This window comes from Python bivittatus, unplaced genomic scaffold (genome assembly GCF_059951505.1).
Source record: "Python bivittatus isolate LINGU-HERP-01145 unplaced genomic scaffold, Pbiv_v1 ctg000410_np1212, whole genome shotgun sequence".
Taxonomy (NCBI): domain Eukaryota; kingdom Metazoa; phylum Chordata; class Lepidosauria; order Squamata; family Pythonidae; genus Python; species Python bivittatus.
The window spans coordinates 15,296,865-15,321,325 of NW_028277067.1; the positions used below are offsets into that span (position 1 = coordinate 15,296,865).

Consider the following 24,461-nt stretch of genomic DNA (forward strand, 5'->3'; position numbering starts at 1 on the left):
CCCAGTTAGTGAAATTCTCTGGGCAGAGAACAAAATTAGCTAAAATATTGAAAGGGGGGAAAAAGCAATTGGTGCAAATAGCACAGAAAACGAAAAAAACATAAAACTGACTGAGTCTACATTTCCAGGGCAGAGCAGGAGTTTTACATCAAAAATCAGTACAAACTAAGAAGAGGAAGGTGTTTGCTTGGTGCCCCCAAAATGTCACGTGCGTGTTGCCCATCGATTGTTTACCAGTGCAGTAGCCCTCCTTTCCCCTAATTTCACCGCGCTTGGTCTGAATTGGTTCTGGAAGTTCAGTGCCTTGGAAAGAGCATTTGGTCGTATTTTTTCCATACTCTGCATTCTCACTGGTATCTCTTGTTAGAGAGGTCAGTCACCATCTCTTTAACAGAACAAGGGTGAGAATCGTGTAGAGCAGGGTTCCTCAACCTTGGCAACTTTAAGATGGGTGGACTTCAACTCCCAGAATTCCCCAGTCAGCCTTGCTGGTTGGGGAATTCTGGGAGTTGAAGTCCACTGGCTGGGGAATTCTGGGAGTTGAAGTCCACCTGTTTTAAAGTTGCCAAGGTTGAGGAACCCTGGTGTAGAGGCACATGGGACCACAACAAAGGACATCACCATCCTCTGTCCTGTTCCCTTCCCATTTTCTCCTTGATATTTGATATTGGATAGAAATATTAATTCCCCACAATTCATCTTATGTTGTGTCAGCCCAAGGCATTATGGGAAATGTAGAGATGTCTCTTGCCACTTGGGCAAAACTTGGGAGACATTGGCTTAGGGGGTGTCCTAGAAGGCATGGAACTCAGTGCCCCAAAGGCTCAAGTCAGTTCTGCTTGAATCAGGGAAGAAATGTGGCTTGGAGGTAGCTTGTGAAAGGGTCATCCTTCTATCAGAGCTTGGCATGGTATAGAGCTACCTTATTCGAGCTGCAAAAACCCAGAAATTCCAGAGATCTTTGTTGTTGTTTAGGAGCCATCAGAAGTTTTACAGTCCTGATATGGCAGCCCTAGAATGTGTTCATGAGGTTGGATAAGATCTTAAGCAGGAGTTTAAGCAGGATGGCAGATCATGACCCCATACTCCCATCCACGGCCAGAATGGCTACAGTTGCCAGTGGTCATGATTTTCTAATGGGGCCATATAGAGCATTCCCCCAACCAGCTGGATCCCACAGCTTTTCCCACTGAAAATCACAGATCTTCCTGGAACAGCAGTTTTGGGAAGCTCAACAGAAATACAGTGCAGAGGGCAGTATTGAATTTACCTCTCCTCACAGTCCTAATCAGAATCTGTTATCCTTGAGGGCTGAGAGTTTAAAACAGCTTGAAACAGCGTGATCCGGCACTGCTGGGGGTCACATGTGATCTTTGGGAAGCAGATTGCCCACCTTAGTTTAAAACAAGTGTGTACAACCTAAAGGCTCAGAGCTGTGTATGGTTTCCTCTAAACCTTGCGGTTAGGGTTAGAGTGCAGTCTTACTGTTGCACTGTAATTTTCAAATGTCAGCATTAAATAATGGGTGTAATACTGTTCATCGTTTTTCATTTTAATTAGATTGAGGGTTTTTTTAAAAAAAAAAATTCTGGCCCATTGATTTCGGTGTCCTGGTCCAGTCCCCATTTTAGAGTGTGGCCCCCAATATAACACTCAGACACTGGGATGGGTAGGGTGTGGCTTGAAAATCATTGCCCACCCTAATTTGAAGCCCACGTTGACAATGTTGTTTGTGCAGAGGAGAATGATTGTTTCTGCTGAATCTTTTGGGAGCTGCATGAGTAGACTGACCTGTTGTCAGCTTGGGGCAAAAGGGAATAATGCCAGGTCATACATATACTGTACACACACACACACACGTACATGTACACATACATTTATTCACAGTCACAGTCCTTTATGCAGATTTCCCTACTCTCCCAGTTATCAGGATAAAAGGGAGGTGGGATGAGATTAAAGGCTGCCTTCCCCAAATCATCCCAATCAAGATTATTGTTTCCCTGATGCCATTAACAATCTGTTCCCACCACCTGACTTGCTTGTTTCACTGCCACTATTAGCCTTCTGTTTCCCCATTTTTCTTTTGGATTCCACCTGTAGCCTAAAAGGAGGCATATTTAGAGTCAGACGCAGTTTGGTCATGAGTTCTGCAGCAAAGTTATGTGTCATAATTAGAGATCTGTAGAGTCTGAAGCCGTGTTTCTCAACCTTAGGAACTTTAAGACGTGTGGACTTCAACTCCCAGAATTCCCCAGCCAGCATGGAAGTTGAAGTCCACACGTCTTAAAGTTGCCAAGGTTGAGAAACACTGGCCTGAAGGGTCATATAAATCATCTGGTCCAGCTGTTGCTACTGAAGGGGCTTTCTGGGCATTTATTCTAATCCCTGCTTGGTGCTGAGAATCCACAGCTAGAGCACCCACAAGGGATCGCTGTCTAAGCTTCGGTGTGGAGATCTGTGACCTGTGTAATACTGTTCATGATTTTTTTTCTACTGTTCAAAAGAAATCTAGTCTCTTTCTGACATGAATCCTTGACTGTGCTACCAAAATGCCTCATTTTCCTTACTGACCACCCAGGTTATACCAATATTCAGGAGATGCAGTATTTGTAGGTCCCTTCTTGTGTCTTTCTATACCACAACAAAATATAACTTTTCCTGTAATACCAACAGTATTCAGATCTGATATTTGGACATTTCACAACACTCCTGCTTTTCTAAAGCGTGGGATTCCTGTGACATTCTTCTAGGAGCATCTTTCTGCTACTCCTCCTTGTTTGATAAAATGAAGGAGGGGCTTGCAGAGGCATAGACAGGATAATTGGTGATTACTGTCGTCTGCTTGAAGGGAAAGGATCATCATTGATTCGGGGCATAGTCAGCTAAAATATCAACATTCCTTGCCCAAAGAAGTGAATGGATTATTGTGATATTAATGCCAGAAGAATAAGGAAAGATACTAACAATATGATATGAATTGGGATGTCACAGCAAAGCTTTAGGACTCATCCTCATGTCCCCTAAGTACGGTGTAAACATGCCCCACCAACCATTTTTAAATTATATAATCCGAGGACATTGCCTTCATGTCATCCCCAGTTCACAGTGGAGGCAGCTTAAAGTCATTAGCTGTTCCAGTTTTTAAATGGTGTTTTCCCTCTTTTCCAGACACAGTTGCCTCTCTTCCAGACACAGTTTTTGCCATGGACACAGTCCAGATGCTTCAATGAAAATGGGGTTGATGACATGATCGGGGCCGGGATTGGCCCATCTCCCACTGGCCACTTTAGGCTGGTCCTTTGATGCCTCCCTTCCTCTCCAGTCCCATGTTTTCTTTGCCACCACCATTCTCCTTTTTTTTTTTTTAAATTGTTTCAGGAGATTTTGGCAACTTGTCAGCCATCTTGGCAAGAGTCTTGGGCAAGCAGAGCAGCAGCTAGATTAACCATTGATAATGATGGTGATGGTGATGATGATACTAATAATAATAAAGGAGAAGAAGCATGTTTGATTTCATCATCTGTCAAAACTGGCTTCTGACTGGGCCCAGCAGTTACCTGTATGAGATGACAGAATGCATTGGTGTGAAAAAGGGGCAGTCTTCAGAGACAGAGCAAGACCTATGTTTCCCCAAACTATAGGCCAATCAGGTTTTACGGTTTTGCCTGCTTGGGATTATGAGCATGTCTTATTTATTAAACATCCTTATTGTTTTTATTCCTTCAACCTGCTCTTGGTGGGAGCTCTCCTCTGGGCCTGACTGGTGAGGGAGCAGCAATTCCCAATTTTAACAGAAACTCTGAAGCAGGCAGAAGTGCTGGGGTGCACATGTGCTGGCCCTCTTGCTTGGGTGGGGCAGCATTTGGGGATATAGGGGCAAGGTACTCCTGAATCATCCTCCTCCTCCCCCTCCCCTCCCCCCCCCTCCTCCTGTAAAGCATCACAAAATCACAGCCAGGCCATCCCTGCAACTGACGAGCCAAGGAAGGAAAACAATTGCTTTCTTCTGCATCTATCCCAGAAAAGAAAGCACAGCGGCCTCCCTTGTGCCTTCCTGGCTTCTCCCACCTCCCACCTCCATCGCGCCACAAGAAGTTCTTGCTAGCATGGAAACTGTCCAGGAATGCCACAGGTTGAAAGGTCACAGAAGGAAGTGAGAGGACGCTTTCTAGCACATGCGGGCGCTCTCTCAAGCTTTACCCCATGCCCTTCCACTGGGTCTGCTGGGTGTGATAGAGGGGTATAGGATGAAGCAGGAAGCAGAGCTGCTAATGTGCCAGCACAGTTTCGTTTTGCTTTTATCCCATGACCCTCCTCTGTAACTGACCTCTGAGCTGGGCTAATTTGGGGTATGGGTTTAGCGCTCTTTCAGAAGAGTGCTAGAATCATGTTTAGAAACAGCCCAAGTGACAGGTTACAGATGTGGAGCGCCTCCACGCCTGCAACCAATGATTTGGGCAACTTGAAAGGTGGCTAAGCCCTCCGTCCCAGGTATCAGCCTAACTCATCCAGTCCTCCCATTCCTTATATTACAGATAACAATTACAGCAGGGGTTGTTTGATCCACTGTTCCTGAGACAGAAGACAGCTCAGCCATCTGAGCAGCACAAGTTATGCCAGCAGACTTTTCTGCTGATTCAAGGACTGGAAGAAAGGTTTCTATCCTCCTATATGCTTTGCCCATTTGATATAGAAGTCTAAATGATGTGATTAGAAACTTTGCATTTAAAATTGGTGGCTTTCTTGGTGTCCTCACAGGGGAGGCAACAAAGAAGCAGCAATGCCATAAATTGTTCTGTAGAGAAGCTGCTGCTTGTTCTTCCCTCCCACAGTTGGAGTAAGGGATCTGCCTGGGTGTTGCTTCCCACCAGCTGCCTGCCAAGCCTCCTTGGTTCTCTTGGCTCCAGAGCAACTCTGATTGAGATCTTGAGGGAGGAGGAGAAGTGCCAGACTTCCTCTACCCTCTGAGCGAGCAAAGCGCAAGTATTTGCTCTCTTTTTCTTTTCTCCATTCAAGTTTTCTAGATGCTTCAAGCTTTCTTCATAGCTTTGGTTTTCCATCTCTTTGAGTACTAATCCTCTTCCCCCAAACCAGGGGCATCCATGGAAGGGCGGGGGGGGGGGGGAGGGGAGTCACGATGGTGGCCATGCATAAAAAAGTGATGGGGCTTCAATTGCACAGTTGCAGCCACCCTCTTAACTTTTTTGAGACACATTCCTCCCACCAGTGCCCCTTTCTGGTTTCTCCTTATCTTCCTTCTAAAAATTCGGTAATTCTGGCCAGGGTGGACCTATTTTCTGGGAAAATTTGCATAAACAGCCTGTGTGACATTTTGCTTCCAATGTGGTTTTTCTGAGAAGGTTCGTTCAGAAGATAAGGACACGAGGAGCTTGTTTTCCCTGAATTGCTGTTTTTGACACTAGGGCAAAAAAGAGCAGGCTTGGCCTTGGCTGTTATCAAACAACAGTTGCTTTCTACAGCCTGGACCTATACATGGCCAGGTCTGCATCACTGTTCCTGTGGCAACGTGATTGTATAATGTGCCTTGAACAGTTTTATGCAAAGAATATTTAAGAGATGGAACAAAGAGATGAAAGGATGGATAGATGAAAGGGTATTAAGGGAACTTGAAAGCAAAAAATAAACACTCAGATTGGATTTAGGAAAATGTTTTTATTGCCATACAAGAGAAACAGATTCTACCCCTAAAAGTGAATGTTTTCCTAATGAAGTGTATATGTGTCATGATCATGTTTTACTCTACCTTTTAACCATGGCAGCTAATGTGTCATAGTGATAAAATGTTGGCTAATGGTCAGCTACATGAGTTGATAGTTCTGCTCCTGAATGCAGAGTCTTTCCCCCTACAATTTGCAAACCTGGGATCCCTGATTTAGAGTGTGAGCCTGCTGTGTGTACTGGAGTGTCTGCCAGTGGCCCTAATCTGTCTCAGTCCCTGTACCTCCAGTGTGTAATGGAAAAGGATTTGGTATTATTAATAATTACAGTAAAATTTTGGTAAGGAAAATTGCAAATGCAGGCGGCCTTTGTTCTGTGTAATTTATGGAAGCAGCCTCCCACACCTACACGCCCCCCCCAATTCAAAGCCAGAATTACACAGTGAAGGAAATGTGTATTTTAGTTCTTAATATGGGGAAATATGAAATTCAGTGTTTGCTCAGCTGTAAAATTTATTGCAGGGGTGTGAAATTTGTATTCCCAACAAACGTCTCCAAATGCACTTCCAAATTTTATTTCTTGCCATTTTGAAACAGGTGACTCACAAATACTGTAGCATATGCCTAAAAAGGCTTAAGATGTTTTTAAAAATAACCCTCCCCCTCCCCCCACCAAAGAAAAACAACATTGTGGCCAGAGCCAAAACCAGCCATGTTTTTGGTCTGAGCACTAAATAGTTCTTTCTCTGTGTGCCTCCATTGCCCCTTTCTCTTTTCTTTTTCTTACACACAGAGTCAAACCAGAAAATGATATGATTCCCAGAAAGGTATCTGGAACACGAGGATGGGACTACAATATTTAGAGAGGTGGGGATGATGAGATTTCCATGAATGTTAGGATCATCTGAGGGTTATGGACCACAAAATCCCCACTGCAGGAGTGGGCAGAAGTTGACTGTGGAAAGCTCCTGGCCATTGTAGCAGCCTGTCCCCATGTAGAATCTTCTAGAGATGAACTGGGACTGCAGCTCCCAGTTGCCCATGCTGGTTGAGCATTCTGGAGTTTCAGTCCCCAAACATCTGGAGAATGCTATGTTGACAAAAACTGGAGTAGGCAGTTGTGCCATAAATGGATAGAAAATGGCTGAATGGGTTTGAACAACCCACACCATCTTTAGCAGTATCCTCAGAAATCAGATTATGGTTGCAGGATTCACACTGTATGATCCCTTTCCCCATAGCTTATTTTCCAGGATCCTTCAGAAGAAGGCACGGTGTCGATGTTAAAAGCCTGTTGAAATCAGTGTTGTAGAGATTCCTCCCTTTTGACACCAGGAGAAGCTAAGAACTCCCCTTCATCATTGTAAGATGCCTGGTGAAGCTTGAAAGAGATTGGTGTACTTGAAGGTTTGAGAAATACCAAGAAAGAGAATTAATTTAGGGTGAACAATAAGATTAGGGAGCAAAAAAGAAAAGGGGATGAAGGTTGAAAGAACTCTGCAGGTTTAGCTGGAAGAAAGGTTCACTTGGGGAGCACTGTGTGATAACAACTGCCAAGGGTGTAAAAGAGCAGCAGACTCCGTGTGTACATTATTACCGTAGAGAATAAAGAAAGAAGCAGACGGTTCTCTTTTGCAGGAAGGATTATTTGGTTGCATCTTGGGAAAAGTGTTCTCCCCCCCCCCCCCCCCAGTGTGTTTAGAGATATAATTCCACAAACACCGCAAAAATCTTACACTGTGGCCTTCTGGAATGGAAGGTCCTCCAAGGAGTGCAGTTGTCTCACGTGGCAAATGTTGCACTGCCATTGTCTTCTTGGGGGGTGGGGTGGGGAGGACCTCACAGCATACTGCATGCTGTAAACCCATTATGAGTCTAGCAGTTAAATTCCTGTCTAAAACAAATAACTAAGAATATCACTAAGAACAATCGCTAACAAATCACTAAGAATAAGGGAAGAAGCATTGCCTGCCTTTTAAGGCTTTGCTAAGCTATGGTTGCTTAACCATGGCTCACACAACATGGTCAACTAAACCACCATAAGGCTTAGCAGGTTGTCTGAGTGTCATAGATTTTGAAGTTGGAAATGTGCATTTGAACACTTAGAGATAATTCAGCAGCCTTTTTACCATGGCACAATGGATGGGGAGAGACATGTATCTCTTCGATTAGGGCATACTAGTAAAGTCCAAGGGACAACTTCTCTTCAATTAAATGACCTGTAGGGCTAGTGTTCCCCAAGCGCACCTGAAGTGCCCTAGCACTTAATCAAGGGATCAAATCAAATTCAATGTATCATGAACGGGAAAACTCTGTGTAAAGATAGGGCTGGAATTATGTCGCTGTTCTTGAACATTTTTTGGCCCTTAGTTAATTTGTAGCACACCCAAGGGGATGCATGGGGGGGGAGTGGGGGGGGGAGCAGCTGTTACAAGTGTTTTTGCAAGCAGCAGGTTTCTGATCTAGAAGATACCAGGAAAAAGAGAAGGTAAGGAAGAAGCGGGGGGGGGGGGGGGACTCAAGCCATAGAAAAGCAGGATCAGGACTCACTTGGCGTCCTAGTCCAATTCATGGACTCTCCTTTCCATGTCAACAGATGCCTTTGCCACAGCCCCATGTGCTACAGCATGGCCCCTATTTCACTGACACGATACTAGGAAGACAGGCCTACCACATCCTATGAACTACCTTCTACTGAAGTTATCAGATTTTGAAACTTGGCTCCAAGCATTCCCACCTTCAGCCAGTCAAAGTAGTTTTATTTATTATGTGCTGATTACTAAGTGCAGTACAGACATTGAATAAAGGAACAGCTTATACAACAACATCTTGCAATCAATTACAACATTATAATATCAAATAAGAAGCCTCTAAACTAAAAGGTCCTTGACATATAATAATATTAACCTGTGTACATTCAAAGTAACTGCATGGTACCCAAGAAAAAGAAATGTCTTTAGTGCTTTTTTAAACTTCAAGTGATTCATTCCAAAGGTAGTCCTGCTGGAAATCTAATCCAAAGAACTGGAGCCAGGTGAGACAAAGCTCTGAACCATGACATGGGTCTTCTAGTACGTGATAGAATCAGATGACCCAGGTCACGCTCAGATATACGTGAGCCACCAGGAAATCTTTCACGTAACTGGGTGTGTCCATAAACAGGGCGCTATCTATGTCTCAATACTGTCAATTGGTACTGGATTATCTTTCTTGAATTCTCAACCAATGTAATGATTGGCAATATAAAAAGGGGCAAAAAAAGGAAAGTCCAATCTAAAACGAACAACAGCATTCTGGACACAAATAAATGGGTGGAGTGAGGTCTTGGGTAACCCAGCCAACGAACTGCTGCAATAAATATGATGCAGCTGAGGCATGAACAAAAAGCTTAGCTGTCTTGATTGTGAAGGACCAGTGAATTCTGTAAATGTTCATTAACTGGAAATAGATTTTAACTGTCTTTTTCAGTAAAGGACTTTAAAGACGGTCTATCATTGATTTGGACTCCCAAGGTTCCTCATGATTGGGGAGATCCATAACTGGCAGCCTTGAAAGTCAAAGTGAGAAACATAAAGGGGAGGGATGAGATGAGATGAACAGGGTAGAACACAACCATCTCTGTCTACCTGTGATCAGTGGAAGAGGCTGGGAGTACATCCAATCTGGAATCCTGCCTGGGCAGTTGGAAGGAGGTGCCCATGTTGTGTCATTCAAAGTAGGGACAGATGAAAAAAAATCTGAAAGTCAGCAGTCTATATCAATGTTTCTCAACCTTGGCAATTTTTAAGATGTGTGGACTTCAACTCCCAGAATTCCCCAGCCAGCCACATTGAAGTCCACATATCTTAAAGTTGCCAAGGTTGAGAAACACTGCTCTATAGTGTACGGTATATGGTAGCTGAATTTGGAATACAAAATCAGAGCGCCTAGAAGAACAGAGTATAAATAGAATAATAAGAAATCTAACATGGTCCCCTGAGAAACTACTGACAATGGGAAAGATTGAGAAATGAAACCACTCCAGAAAACTATCCTATGAGATAGATAAGACTGAAACTAACAGAATGCCGAATCTGCAACACCAAAGGAACTGAATCATGGAAGTCACACTGGATGTCCAACATATCAAAAATAGATTTAATAGCACTAATACCAATGATAGAGAACCAGTTTGATGTAGAGCAGGGGTCCTCAAACTTTTTAAATGGGGCCAGTTCACGGTCCCTCAGAATGTTGGGGGGCCGGACTATAGTTTGAGGAGAGGAGGAGAGCCACCTGACCCAGCATACCTGTCATGTAGAATAGTCCGGCTCTGCGATCTCCCTCCTCGTGCATTGCCTGCAGCTCCTGACACAGCCCCGACACTTCCACTTCTGACAGGCAGCGGCGGCGGCCAATCAGGCGGGCGGGCCGGATAAATGACCCTGGCGGGCTGTATCCAGCCTGCGGGCCGTACACTGAGAACCCCTGATGTAGAGGATAAAGCATCAGGCTAGAAACCAGGAGACTCTGAGTTCTAGTCCCATCTTAGGCATGAAGCCAGCTGGGTGACCTTGGGCCAGTCACTCTCTCTCAGCCCTAGGAAGAAGGCAATGGCAAACCACTTCCAAAAACATTGCTAAGAAAACTGCAGGGACTAGTCCAGGCAGTTGCCAGGAGTCAACACTGACTCAAAGGCACACACGCACACGTGCAAAAAAAACAAGAAATAAAAAACCACCAATGATAGATGGCTTGCCTTGCCCATTAAGTAGTTAAAGACATAAGCCAAAAAGTATTGGTAGAAACGTAAAATGAAAACTGGGAAAAATCATTCTTTCGAGAGCCTTAGATAAAAAGGGAAGGAGAAACAACACGAAGAAGTTGGAACAAACACAAGAATCAAAGGCAGATTAAAGAAAAATAGCAGAGATAGCAGGTTTCCAAAGCTCAGGAAAAGAAAAAAAAAACGAGTGGAAAGAGAAGAGTTTACTAACCTCGTTACAACAGGGAGGAGGGCTGAATAAAGGAAAAAGGGGAAAGGATCAGAATGGTGGCTAATGAAAGAGCCTCAGTTATCACCTTGGCTACCACTTCTTCTGAAACTGGGAAGTATGGAAATTCTGGTATAAGTATTAGGCAACTAGATTTCCAAATTCAGGAGCACTAGAAACCAAGGGTGACCACCATGGTGGTAGCGGGGTGGGGTAAAAAAGTCAAGAGGGCAGCCCTGACTGTAAAAAGCCCTGCCCCCTTTTACACACATTGCACAACACACATGAAAAGGGACAGAACTTTGATCCCAAGATGACTGTGGTCACCATCTTGACTTTTCTACCCCTGCCTCCCCCCCTCCCCGCCAGCCAGAATCTAACATTGGAACGGAAGCTTGAATTGACTTAATTTTTGATCCAAAATAATTAAGCCGAATCATCCGATGTTAAATAGGTGGCAGTTGGGGACAGAGCTTTTTCGCTGGTGGTACCTGAAAGGCAGAACACTTCGAAGGCAGTATTATTTGCTTCTATTCTTCGGCAGCATCTGAAAGCCATTTTGTTTTTCTGAGGTTTGCTGCTTGTCGTTCAACTTGTGCTCTGTGCTGCCAGCTTGATAGTTGCGCTAGGGCTGTTTTTAGATTGATCTTTTATCTTGAAGTGCGTGCACTCTAACTGTTCCAATTTACTTATTTTATTTCCTGATTTTCTGTTATATATCTTTAGTAAATTGTTGTTCCTGCTGTTTGCTTTGCTTTTTCGGGGGGGGGGGGTGAGTTGGAAGGGAAGGAGGGAATGTGCCTGCTTCATATGAATTGCTTAGGTGATTATTATCTTTTAGGATTTAGCTCCCTCCCCAGGTAGTCTACAACTTAAATCTAGAAATGGGAATAGTTTCTCTCTGATGCATCTACACCAAGGCAGCTATGCAAATTGCTATTTCACCCGCTGCATTTTTAAAGATATATTCTGAATTTTGAACAGTTGATTTATTGCTGGTATATTGGTTTGGAGCCCCCCCCCCTTTTTTTTAAAAAATAAAAGTCTCTTGGTGCTTTGAAATCGGTTGTAACCTATCAGCTCCTTATTTTGGAACTACTGCTGATTATGGAGAGGCTTGGAGGCAGGACCGGTATGGATTAGAGCCAGTAGATGTGTCACAGAGATAGGGAAAATTGTGTTCTTGGTGATCAGTGTGCTTTTTGCAGCAAGTCCTCTATAAAGTAAAAAAATAAAATAAAATAAAATAATTATTTCTCAGAATGTCTTTCTGCAGTACGGCATATATTAGTATCTTTAACTTACAGGGATGTTGTGAGGATTGCCTAGATAATGAATGTGAAACAGCATATACTTAGGCCTGTTGTTTTGATTATCGCAATGATTATTATTCTAAATTATACCTTCAAACTGATCCATGACAAATTTTGAAATATCTTTGGCTTCTCTCATTGAGCAAGGGAGCTTAGTTACAAAGATGAATTGCGCATGCAGGGGACAACATCTCTCTCCAGGGAGAAGCAGATTTTAAAAGGGGATTAACTTGTACTTTTTATGGGGTCCCCCCCATTTTTTCCTTCTCTCCCCACACAAGTTAACTGCCTAGTCACAGTGTCTAATTTAGATTCTTGACAGGGGCATTGTCTTTTTATGAACAATACCATTAACCTTCCCTGAGCCCTTGGTGGTATGCAGAGTCATAAATAAAAAGGAACACATAAATAAAATCACATACTAGACACCTGCAGCCCAAGATCTTGTTGATAGATGGCGTCGCTCTTTGAAAGCCAGCCCTCTTCACCTCCCTGTGCTGCATCACTTTCTAGCAACAGCTTGTTCTGAGCCTTGCCTTCTTGCTTGACACCACTTGCCCCCTGCTGCTTGCAAAGACCCCATCTCTGCAGTCTTAAAAAACAATGTCCTGGTTTGGCCATTGAGAGTGACCCTTTTCTGCCTATTGTCTTCAGTGACTGCAACATTCTGTGACCAGTCCTTCACCATTCAGGACAGAAGACATCGTAGAAGATGTGGAATGACTTATGCCGTTGCCTCATTGCTTATGTAACTTCTTTTCATTTTCATCCCCACCGGCTCCATCCCACGATTCTTAAACTTCCTGTATTTGTTGTTCTGCCTTCACTTGTCCCCTCCGTTCTTCTGCCCCTGAAATCTATGTGCCATTAGTCTTCTTCCATTTCCCTACCTCTTCTCCAACTTGTCCCCACCATCATGCGATTTGGATCCTGGCCTCCTTGGGTGCTGCTATCTGTGCTGCAGCCTTCTGCCAGTCCAGCTCATGATGAAAGGTGTTTTAAGCTGTGGAGTAGACTGGCGATATTCCCCTAACCACTTGCACTGATATAGCATGGACTTCCTCGCAAGGCCTTTAGTTAGGTATAACTTGGTGGTGGATGAGTGGGTCAAGCACCTCATTTGTATGTATGTATGTAGAAGGTGGCAGTTCAGTTCTTCTGCCTGGAGGACTGAAAAAATGCCAGCTTGACATCCAGGTGGCAATCAATGGACTGGATGGACCAATTATATGATTTGGTATAAAATGATTTCCTATGTTTCAGTGGTAGAATTGCCATTCCCAAACATGAAAATTTATAGGAGCTCAGGAAGTTTCTTCAAAACAACATAATTTCCTATCTGTAAACTTCGCAAATCCCCTCAGTTTCTCTTCTGTCATTTTTTATTACCAGGAAAAAAAGATTAAGAAGGGAAAGATGCAATAGCTATACTATCACTTTTCATTGGTTATGTTAGGACCTGTCTACCTGGAATCACCCAGAGATGCATTGCATTTCTACAAGAAAACACTGTTCCATTTTTATTCTCTCTCGCTCTCCTTTTAGCACTAATCTATAATCCGCATTGCCTGGCTTATCCCAGTTAAATGCCTGGATTCTGCCTAGATTCTTTAAAATCTTATTTTGCCCATCCCAATCCCATCAGTGCTGAAGAGGGAAATCATCTGCAATTACTGACCCATTTCTTTCCATCTGCACTCCATGTCTCCCTTTTCCAGCTGTCAAACATGGCTTAGAGATTTGATCCAGGCTTTTTTTGTAACACATCCCACACAAGGATCTTCATTATTCTGCTTTGTATCCTTTGTAGCTGCGAAGTGTGAAATATGTATATTTTTCAGCCACTTTGTTGGAATTTCTTGTTCAACTTTTTTGGAACCTATGGTTCACACCCTCGGGGTGGATTGTGATTTCTGTCTACGTAACTGAAATCTCTATTTAGCAATTGTATAACGTTTTAGGGCTTTGAAAAACACGTTGACAGTGCTGAAGCAAAGCACTCCTCCAAAGCTGCTTTGTGAAGCACACAGCCCCCCACTTCTCAAAAGTGAAACAATTGCCCCATTGCTTTACCTCCCTCTTCGCTTTGTCTGGCACAACCCTTAGCCAGGAGAGGCATCTGCGCATCTCTCAAAGGTGTTCTGGATATGGGAGGTGCTCAGGGAGGCAGTCTGAGCAGAAAACATCTCAACACAAAAAGTAAATTAGGGCTGCCATAAACAGGCCCAGTAAATTTCTGCTAAAAGCCCCCCATGTTGTACCCGTTAAACCTGTGTAGTTTAAATAATTTCCCAAGGCCACATCAAGGAGTACTGTAATGATGTGGAAAGGGTTATTCTTGGAGCTAGCCATGGATCTTGTTGGCCATGGTGTCTTGCCAAGATTGGAACCTCAACATTTTTCAGAAACGTGTTGTGATCTTCTCTTTTGAAGCTGGCTTTAGTAACTAGTATGAGGTATTTTTGGTCTGATAGAATATGCAATAATATATGCAGTGCATTAATTTTCTGAATCATTTGCTCCTCTTCCTTTCTTTTATAATATAAGCTTGCCCCCTGAAGCTTGAAATGGATGAAGTAAACAATAGTGCTGTGTTGACAAGTCAAGGGCAAATATATTTGTTTGATATTTATATCAGGTTTGTCCAGTTGTAAAGACCAGTTTCCTCAGCAATTTGTTAGCCCTTTTCTATCCTCTTTTCTACCCAAATAAGGCTCTGCGATCTGCTTTGTTCCATATTTGACGGTAACAGAACATATGTTGGCCTTGTTTACCACTCCTGAAAAAGAAGAGTCTTGAGTATATACAGTCCCAGATAGTAAGCCAGATTGGTTCTTATCTGCAACATATGATATAAATCAATATATTATATTAAGGACAAATACAAACAATTTAAACTTCCAAACTCAATTATTTATGTTCAGAATTACATTTGCATAGACCTAGATAATTTATTAGAAAAACATTGTTCATATAGCTAATAAATGGTGACCAGATAGGTTTTTTTGGGTCAGTTTTCCAGCCAGAGCAATTTGCCCCACTTTTAAAGAGCACTTAAAAGGAGGATTATAATTTATGAAAACCAACCTGACAGCTAACAACAGAACGTTGATACCTGTATCAATTTCTTAGTTTGAATCGATAGATATGCTTTTGGCAATATAGTCATAAACCAACAGGATTCATTACAGAAGGTTATGTGATTTTCTCACTTTCCTGAAAAGCTTTCAGTCAAAAAGGCTGGCTAATTGGGCTGATGGGGAAAAATGTATGAGAGGCCCAGAGGTGTCCATGTGGGGAAGAGGTAAAAAAAAGTCAAGGTAGCAGTCATGGCTCTGCAAAACGTCCCACCCATGTTTACATGTGTCACATGCATGATGCCCATAAAAAAGGGCCAGGGATTCAATCCCATATGCTGCCTTGACTCCCCCCATCCAGACACCCCTGGAGAGGCAAGTGCCCAAGTCTTCAGCCAAAGTGTGGCTCCTACAGCTGCAATTCTCTTTTAAAAAGAAAAACTTGGGAGATCTTTTAAACCCTCACTTCTAGTCCAGTGCTCAGGAGTGACCTGAATTAAATGGGATTTCAAGTAGTTCCTGCAGAGAATTGTAGCTGTTAACTCAACTCTCTTTCATGCAGGGTCAAGCAATTCTTAAATGATGGTTGGATGACGGGGAAGTGGGGCAGCTGGAAGAGAATAACGTGGCAGCCATGGGGGAGGACACATTTTTCAAGTGGACTTTCTGGCATCTTTCTCTAGAGTCCTCATAAGCTCAGTATGACAAATCAGGCTTCTTTCACTCTTTCCTTTTCCCCATTCCATATTTTAATCTGAAGTAGAGATGGACAAAATAGGTCTATTCCCAGTCTGCATCACTTCTGCACATGTTTAGGCATTGGTGCATTTCAGCTCATTCCTGCATGCATCTGCCATGATTTCCTCTTAAAGACAGTACAGGAATTCATTCCTATATACACAGTTAAAGTGCAGATTTTCCCCCAGAGAGGCACCTCTGCTAAATACATTTTCTCTACACATTTTAAAAATGCATTTAGAGACACTGAGCTGAGAATAGTTTGGAAAAGGGTGAAATGAGAATTACATTCTAATCTATGCATTGGTCTTGCATGACTAGATGAAGTCCATTCATAATGAAATTTGCAAAGACCCAGTTCCTCAAGTGTCCCTAATGTGAAGATACTTGGTTGGAATTTTGAGCTCCATGTGAACAAATTGTTATCTGGAATGATCAATAATATTGAACAAGGTTACGTGCAGTTTAAATACCCTGAAATTCAAGGATTTTGCATCTAACACCAGCTATGCCACCTTGAGCTCCTGAATGAAAGACAGGATATAAACCAAATGAATGAATGAATGAATGAATGAATGAATGAATGAATGAATGAATGAATAAATTAATTAATAAATAAATAAATAAGCACAGAAAATCATTGATATGATCAAATGGATATGATCTTTCTTGGATATGATCTTTCTTCCCTCTATAAATGCTTAACTGGAAATGAAACTATTATCTGGAAATATTTGAAATTCACCAGCTCTGAATTGCTGCAACTATTGATATTGCTATTCACTTTTAAAAATGGGTCAACTAGCATACTGAGTAGCATAATCATAATTGGTGTATGAGTTTTAAAAATTTATTTGTACCCATACAGTGAAACTCCTATTCTTCCTCTATTTGTTTTTACCCCAATTCAATCTCCTTCCTTTCTTCCCACGTGCAGAATGTTACTTTGCAGAGTTCCAGTCCTATTCTCAGTGAAACCTCCATTGCTACTAAAAGTGAGCCACGTGTAAGCAGCTGTTTCAGTGCAGAAACTTTCCTTAGTTCAGGAACAGATGTTTCTGAGATCTTTGAGCTCTCTCCAGCTCCTTTGCAAGATACTTGAAACAAAGCCTGGTGCCAGGCTACCATCTATCAAGGGGAACTCTAAAGGGCAACTTCTCTTCTCCTTTCCTCTACAGTACAAATCCAGTTAAAACAACAACAAACCTCCGATTGTGAATAAACCAGAACAGCATTATTACTTGCAATAATAATATAACAACTATGCAATTATACAAAGAGTATCGCAGAGGTTCAGGAATTTTAAACAACTCTAATGAAGTTGTTGGAATGAATCCCCTTGTCATCCTGCAAAGAGAGCTTCCATCTTCTTAAAGGTCTTTTAAGTACCTATTTAAACAAAACCAACACTCTACACTTTTTCAAAACGCCCCAGGTAACAGGTAGGGTATGTAAAAGTGTTATCATTCTTTGCTGTCTGCTCCTGGGTTGGATCTCTTCTGTCCATCTGATCTTCGGTCTCTCTCCTTTGCCGCTCCTCTGGACTCTGGCAAGCGTCAGTCTTTCCCCTGTTAATTGACTGGGCAACTTCCCCCACCACTGAAACTTGCCAGCCTCTCTATCCTCCATTGGCTGAGTGATGCCCACCAAACCTTCTTATTCTTTTGCAACCCCAAGTTGCTCTCTTCCCTGTTCTTGAATGTTTCAACTGAGGGCTACAAGGAGAAAAGCCTCCTGCTTTCCCCCCTTCTTCCCATTGCTTACTCACACAGTCTTTCTTTCACTCTTGTTTCAGAGAGAGAAAAGGTTGTTACCCAGCCATATCTCTTCAGGCTGGCTCTTTCTAGGCTAACCATTTCCTTTTCTTCTTTATTCTAGCCATTGCTCCAGGCGAAACTTTTTCTGCTCCATTTCTCTTTCCCTGGTGTGGGTCTCTTGCACCCAGCTTCAAAGCTTTTCAAACCTTTCCTAACTCTTCTGAGTTTGTGTCTGCCTCTCTGCTTCTTTAGACAACCCCCACCCCTTGTCCGAAGGTCCCTAATTTTATTTCCCTTCATTGGCTCCAAGCTGTCTAACAGTAGTCACTTTTATCTCTCCCTTAATTTCCACCTAATTACTCTGTCTGGAGGTTCTTATTTCTCCCAGATTCTCACTTCTTTTTACAATCTCAAATACTTGGCATGCAGGGTTTAACTCCTGGCAAATCCCTACCAGATTGTACCAAACTAATTCCAGCACAACCCTCCTGGTTGCACATGGTTAAGAATGTCATCTAGCAAACCATTCTCAGATGACCAAGCAAACCACTGCTATTCCCATTTAAGAGTTCTGCTCTTTTTGCCAAATATTCCAGGAATCTTTCCAATATCTGGTTAACTTTTAACTTCCATAAAAACAAGGGTGGCCAGGGAAGGCTAATCTTTCCTCCAGCCTCTTTGTTTTGAAAAATAGGTTCCAGCACATCCACAGGGGCGAGAATCAAAATGAGAGCTGTAGCCACATTGCTGCAGGAACACCTCAGCTTTGCCATCTCTCTGTCTTGGAAGAGTAACAGTTGCTTAAATAACATACCACATTTTGGTTGCGTTAAATTAACACATGATAGATCCACATTGTGGCTAAGGTACTACTCCTAAATTGTAATTTAAACTATGATTGAGGTGTAAATGGTATGTAAACCAAACTGTAGCATAGCAATCTCTGAATCAACTTAGAGGTTTACTTCCAGATAAACATGCCTTGAATTGTGTTGTAAGTTCCTCGAGGCAGTGTTCTCCTCTCTTGCTGTTTTGTAAAGTGCTATGCAATTGACAACACTATATTAATAATAACAAACTTATGGATAGTACTGCCATCAACATAAAACAAGATCATATATGATATGCACAGAGCAAGGCTTCATCAAAAGAGTCATTATATAGACTCCCATTGAGCCAAATGATAATTGAGGACACAAATGTCAAGAGGGTTTAATTGCATTTTAGCCAGCAAAGGTTGTAGGCGTTTGCATGACCTTCTTTTAAATCACTCTGCAAGTAAAAAAGGCATTTATCATCTGCAGATGGAGCAGTTTTGCAGGAGATATTTCAAAGTAAAGTTCAAGATTCCCAGTGTGAAATTTTCCACAAATAAGTCTGAGCCACGTGCATGTCTACTCAAAAGTCAACTTCAGTGGGGCTTATTCTCAAATAAATAAGATATAAGATTTCAGTATTGTACTCACTGCCTTATCTATATTGTTGTGATTTTCACAAGGGTCATTTAGGAAAATTGTCAGACTTTTATCTGTTAGATATTAAATACCATTACATGCCAATAATTAGACATACAACGTCATGGAGCATCCATTTGTCAAATACTGTGAAAAACAGTACCATGTCATGTCAGCAGTCAAATATATGCTAGGCATCTGTTCTCGGAGATCCCATCTTGAAAGTCAGCATCTCAGCTATTAAATGCTGCCCTCAAACATCAGCTGGATATCAAATACAGATAATCAAATAACCAAAGATTATCTGGTGAATGCTCTGCGTCTACCGCCAATGAGTGGATTTTAGAAAGCAGATTATTTCTCTCTTCCTCGGTCTCTCTGGCCAATTATTCTTTACTGGGTCACTTGGAGCTGTCTGCGGGTTATTTAGTATGTGCCCTAGCCAGCCTTGTCTGGTGTCTCCTGTATTCCAGTGCCCATTATAGAAAGTGGCAACCAGTGCTGTTCCCAGCAGGGTCGAGTGACTGAAGTGACAGACTTCCAACACGCTGCCCCCCCACCATCTATTCATCCAAATATCCCACTCACTTTTTCTGCAGATCCTGACCCATCCCTGGCTTCCTGTACTCGCTCCAGGTCTCATTAACAAAAGATGCATTCTCTGTTCTTGAATGTTTCAACTTTGCCCTCTCCCTCTCCTTCCTTTTTTCCAGCGCCCAGCAGCGCCCAGGAATGTAATTGCTTGAGTTGAGCAAATCATTGTGCTGGATTGCAAAACCTTCTTACTGAAGCTGGCAGTAAAGTCTCATTTTAACTCTGTTCCTCCTCCCCCAATCCTCTCTCTGTCCAGCTACTTTTCATGTTTCTTCCAAACAACATCCAGTGTCTCAACAACAACTTCTGGTAATTGTAACTCAAAGGATTATTAATGAAAGTGCAAACTTTCAATAGTAGATTAATCAGCTCAAATCAAGTTGATTAATTGAGTAAGTCACCTTGTAATCTGCAGGGATGAAGGTTAAAGTTATATGTGTTCTATTATCTAAGATAGGAGGGGCAAACTTTTGGTGATCAAAAACAGCACTTAACTTGGGGAGGGGGGCTCAAGGAGTGAAGTATCTGGGACAATAATGAACAGAGATTGTGATCAAATCACATGCATGGGTAGAGCCAGGATTTTCTGAGGTTTGCTGATAGATGGAGTTTTTCTTTAACTAGGTTAAGTCTATTTTTGAATATACACTATCTTTTTTATGCGTTTCCTGCTCTGAATGGTAGGAAAATGCATCACCAAATTTTGGTAATTGTACTGGTGAAATGTGGTGGTAAAAAAGGTTCCAGGGGCTACCAAAAGGGAGGTTATGGTCCCTATCCATCCTAGTTTAATAGTATTATAGTTCTGGTATATTACTGTAATGGGGAAGAGGGAAAGCTCACTAGATAACCTTCTTCAGCTTAAAGAAGGCTTTTTAGTTAGGAAAGCAGGCTTCAAGCAGATAGCTCTCTCTGGTTTGGCTCCTGCTATTTTTTTTTTTCCACCTAGCCCACTACCCCAAAATATTCTGAAAGCAAGTTGTAACTTATGTTTATTAAATCACATACAGGCTTTCTGGATGATCATGAAAATGTCTACCTTTATATGAACTAATCTTCTTTCATGAAGGCCATTTACTCAGGCCTGGCCAAGGCATTTTATTGCTAGAGATGAAGGGCATGGTGGTGTTCCCTTCCCTCTTACAGAACTGGACTGGGCTGAATTGCATCTGAGGGCTTCAGGAGAATTTAAGGGTCCAGCACAGGTCAGGTGGCACATACATGACTCTTAACAGCTTGTCACTGCCCTTCTCCTAGCATCTCCTGCTTCAGGCAATCACTTTACTTTGTTTTATTTACAGCCTGCCCTGCAGGGCTTTCAGGGTGAACTTCGTAGTGATTAGGGAGAATGTCGCTGGTCTGTTTATGGAAGAGAGTTCTCTAGTTTTTTTTAAAAAACTGAAATGTGAAGTTGATTGGATTTACTGAGAAAGAAATTGTATGCTAATCGCTATAAATGCTACACTAAGTGCTGTTTTAACTGATGTCGCTGTTATTCTATTTTGCTTTCCTTCCAGTTGTTACATTTTCAGTTATGCTGTTACTGCACGTGGCTTTGGGTATTTGGAAAAACAGGTGACTGCTTCTAGAGATAAATGACACACACACACACACACACACACAAACCCACATGCCTATTTTGATATCCTGAAAGAGTTCTAGGATGGCATTCAGGTCTTGTGCTAAGCTCCATCTACTAGAAGTTACTGGATAAAGCAAATTAACTAGGGGCTTCATAGGCACTGACTCAAGACCTACCTCCAACTTCTCTAAAGTAAACTGTTGAGATTCCTTATTGAACCATAGAGCAACAGGCATCTCTAAAACAGGATTTATGGTGCATATCAAGACAAGAACACGGGGAGAGATTTATGGCCTGGAATCCACCCAGACTGGATAGCATGAAGAACCTAAGGGAACTGTTTATGAAATGTAGTGACCACAAACATGATGTCATTCAACAGAACCAGCTTCTATAAATTGGTGTATTCTAGGTGTATTGAAGTTAAACTACTATACTCCTCTGGCTATGCCAGCTGTAAATTATAGGTATTCCAGTTCAACATATAAGGAAGACAGTTGCAATAAAGAATAAATAAATCTTGTTCTACCAAGTAAATGTAGTCATATAATAGACTCCCCTTTCTACAAACTGCATTGGCCGTCAGCCGTTTTATCTGCTTCTTTCCAACTCGGTTTCAAACTCCCTAATCAAGGTGTCCCAAACTTCCTGCTCTCATTCCCTAGATATCCGTCAATTCACACAATATACTTAAGATGCATTGGTAAAAGACCTGCTTTTTTTGTCACACAGTAGTTTGTGTGAACTCAGTCTGTTTGGTTAGTTTATGGATCGGTATTTTATGTATTTATTCATTCAATGAGCTTATCTGCGACTGCAATTGCTGATGAATCTGAGCGTCATGCATACTCAACATCTTAAATCAGCTTAAAAAAAATAACAAAATTACAACATGAACTTTGTATACATGGCTGCACCATGTATAACATTCTGATTTTAACCCTCATGTGATTTTATTTATGTTTAATTAAAGTGTTTTAAATGGTTTTATAATATCTTTTATGATTTTATTGTACACCACCCAGTCACCTTGTGTGAGATAGGCAGCCATATAAATGTGATAAATAAATAAAAAATTAAATACAAAAACCACAGTACCTCCACATATATAAACACCATGAATGTCAATTACATGAAACAAATGCTCCAAAGTGAGAGAGGGCAACATTAAAACTTCCCAAATAGCAACAACTGCTGGAATAGCCTAGTTTTAATAACCTTCTTAAAAGTCAATAGGGCAGGACCCATTTAGATTTCTGAAGGAATGCTGTTCTACAGAAGGAGAGCAGCAATTGAAAAGCTTAACTTCCATGATCCTTGCTGGTGACATTCCCTGACAGATGGGATATGGAGAATGCCTACACTACCAGATCTATGAGGTGGGCAGATACCCAATGATACCCATGTTGTGGTGGATTGCAGAAGACAGCAAAGTTCTCAGGAAGGGGGGGGGACATTCCAAGAAGGGCAGAGAGATAAGAGACAACACAGTCCAGAGCAGGAGTGTGTGAGAGGTTTAGAATAACCACTCTCTAGAATCTTCCAGAGTATATCCCCTAGTTGCAGTAGTACAGATTTAGTTTGGCAAGATATTGTCTATATGGTGTAAGCAATAAAGGAACTGAACTTGGTTGGACTGTTTCCCTATGTTCTTGGACTGGGCCTGATACATGTCCTGAGCCATGTAAGGCTTTAAGGGTGACCACCAGCACCTTAGACTGCATTGTACTGTATCAACCCCCAAAGTAGGTTAAGTCCAGAAAAGAGTGTGTTATGGACCGAGTCCTTCTGGTTCCACATAACATTTTAAACCATTGCCCAGCAGCTTATTCTGTACTAGGCAGGAAAACCAGCTGAAGTTTTGCTAGTAGAGAGATTTTTAAAGTTCAGTTTGAATTTGATTAATCCAATAAAAAAGGAAATGATTTGATATCTTCATCATGTATGCCTGCCTACCTGGTCCTAAATACCTGTATTTAGATGCAGTATACTGAAAGACAAGGGTAGGATCCAGACATTATTGTTTAGTTGGTTGTTGGTTTTCAATCTTCTGCAGAGAGCTGCATTCCCTTAGGGGTAATTTGGGGAAGCTGGTAGAGGGGCTGAAGCAAGCAGTGGGTGAGGCCCATGTCAAAAATGTATAGGAAAACCTATTCTTTCTTTTCTACTCTTGTTTTTCTTTACCCTGACACCTTATTCTTCTATTCTTAAGGTTGCAAGTTTGCAAGGAAGTGGCAAACAGCTCTTAACTGAGGTCACAAACAATCTTGCATTGGGCTTATGAAATTAGCCTGAGGCTGCTTGTGCCTCAAGACCAGAGTTTGTGCATCCTGAGTTATGGCCCTTTTTTTTTTTAAAAGGAACAAATAAAGTCATTTTTGCATATTTATTTAGAAGATGTATATCCCACTTTTAAAATGAACGATCTTCAAGTTAGCTTGTAACAGGTTATAATAATGCATGCACACATACATCAATCCTGAAACGGAGGCACGCAGAAAAATAATCAGGTTCTAACAATAGATCTTTGGGTGATTGCAGTGATGAACTGGAATGTTTACTCTCAATTGTTTAACAATAGCTGCATTTTCTGCTGGGGAAAAAAAAGCTTGAGATACTCCAGAGTGATTTTTCCATGAAAGAAAAATGGTGAGTTTTTTGGGCTCATTGTTTGCACTAGGCTCCATCTGTATCACGGTCTTGAGGATCAAGAAAAAACCAAATAGAACTTACAATCCTTAAGGCTGCTGTGTCTCACCCTATATCACTACAAGCAGTTTTTGGCTCCCTAGGGCCAGGGTGTGCTTAATGATAAGTGAATTAGTCTCAGTTCAATATACAGTATTTTATTGCATTAGATTTGGCAGCTTAATCCAGATGTACTTTTGTTGTACTATGCAAAAGCGCCTTGCACCCTCCCAGACGTACAGGGCTCTGTCGAGGCTACTTCCCTCTACAGCTCTTCCTGGAATGACATGGTCATCCAGACATTCCAGAAAGATCTGCAAAGAAGGAGCTCCCTCTACAGGCAGCTTTGAGTGGCTGTGAGTGCATGAGGCATTTATGCCTTGAAAAGAACAAAGCAGCGAGGAGTTCAAGATCTTTCATGGGTTTTCAAAAGTGAGGCCAAGTCATGGAGAGGACAATACTTGCGGGACTGTTGTTCCTGCTGGTGTTCATCCTCCATGAATACACCAGGATCAACACTTGAGTTCTGCTTCTAGTATTATTTGTAGCAAAAGCCTTCTTCTGTACGCTTCAGTGTGCTGCTTTTCAGTATCTTCTTTGGTCCCCT

General features: G+C 42.0%; 1 protein-coding gene across 2 annotated transcripts in view; it reads left to right on the forward strand.

The window, feature by feature from the left end:
* Positions 1–24,461, forward strand: part of LRRC4B (leucine rich repeat containing 4B) — a 121,207-nt gene that overhangs the window by 84,409 nt on the left and 12,337 nt on the right. Inside the window, exon 1 of one of the 2 annotated variants that reach the window (XM_088143573.1) lies at positions 4,838–4,983. The exons of the other annotated variant lie outside the window; for it this stretch is intronic. The gene's annotated coding sequence lies outside the window, so the exon portion shown is untranslated. Of the gene's footprint in view, positions 1–4,837; positions 4,984–24,461 lie in introns of those variants that run through there. 2 annotated transcript variants of the gene reach the window in all.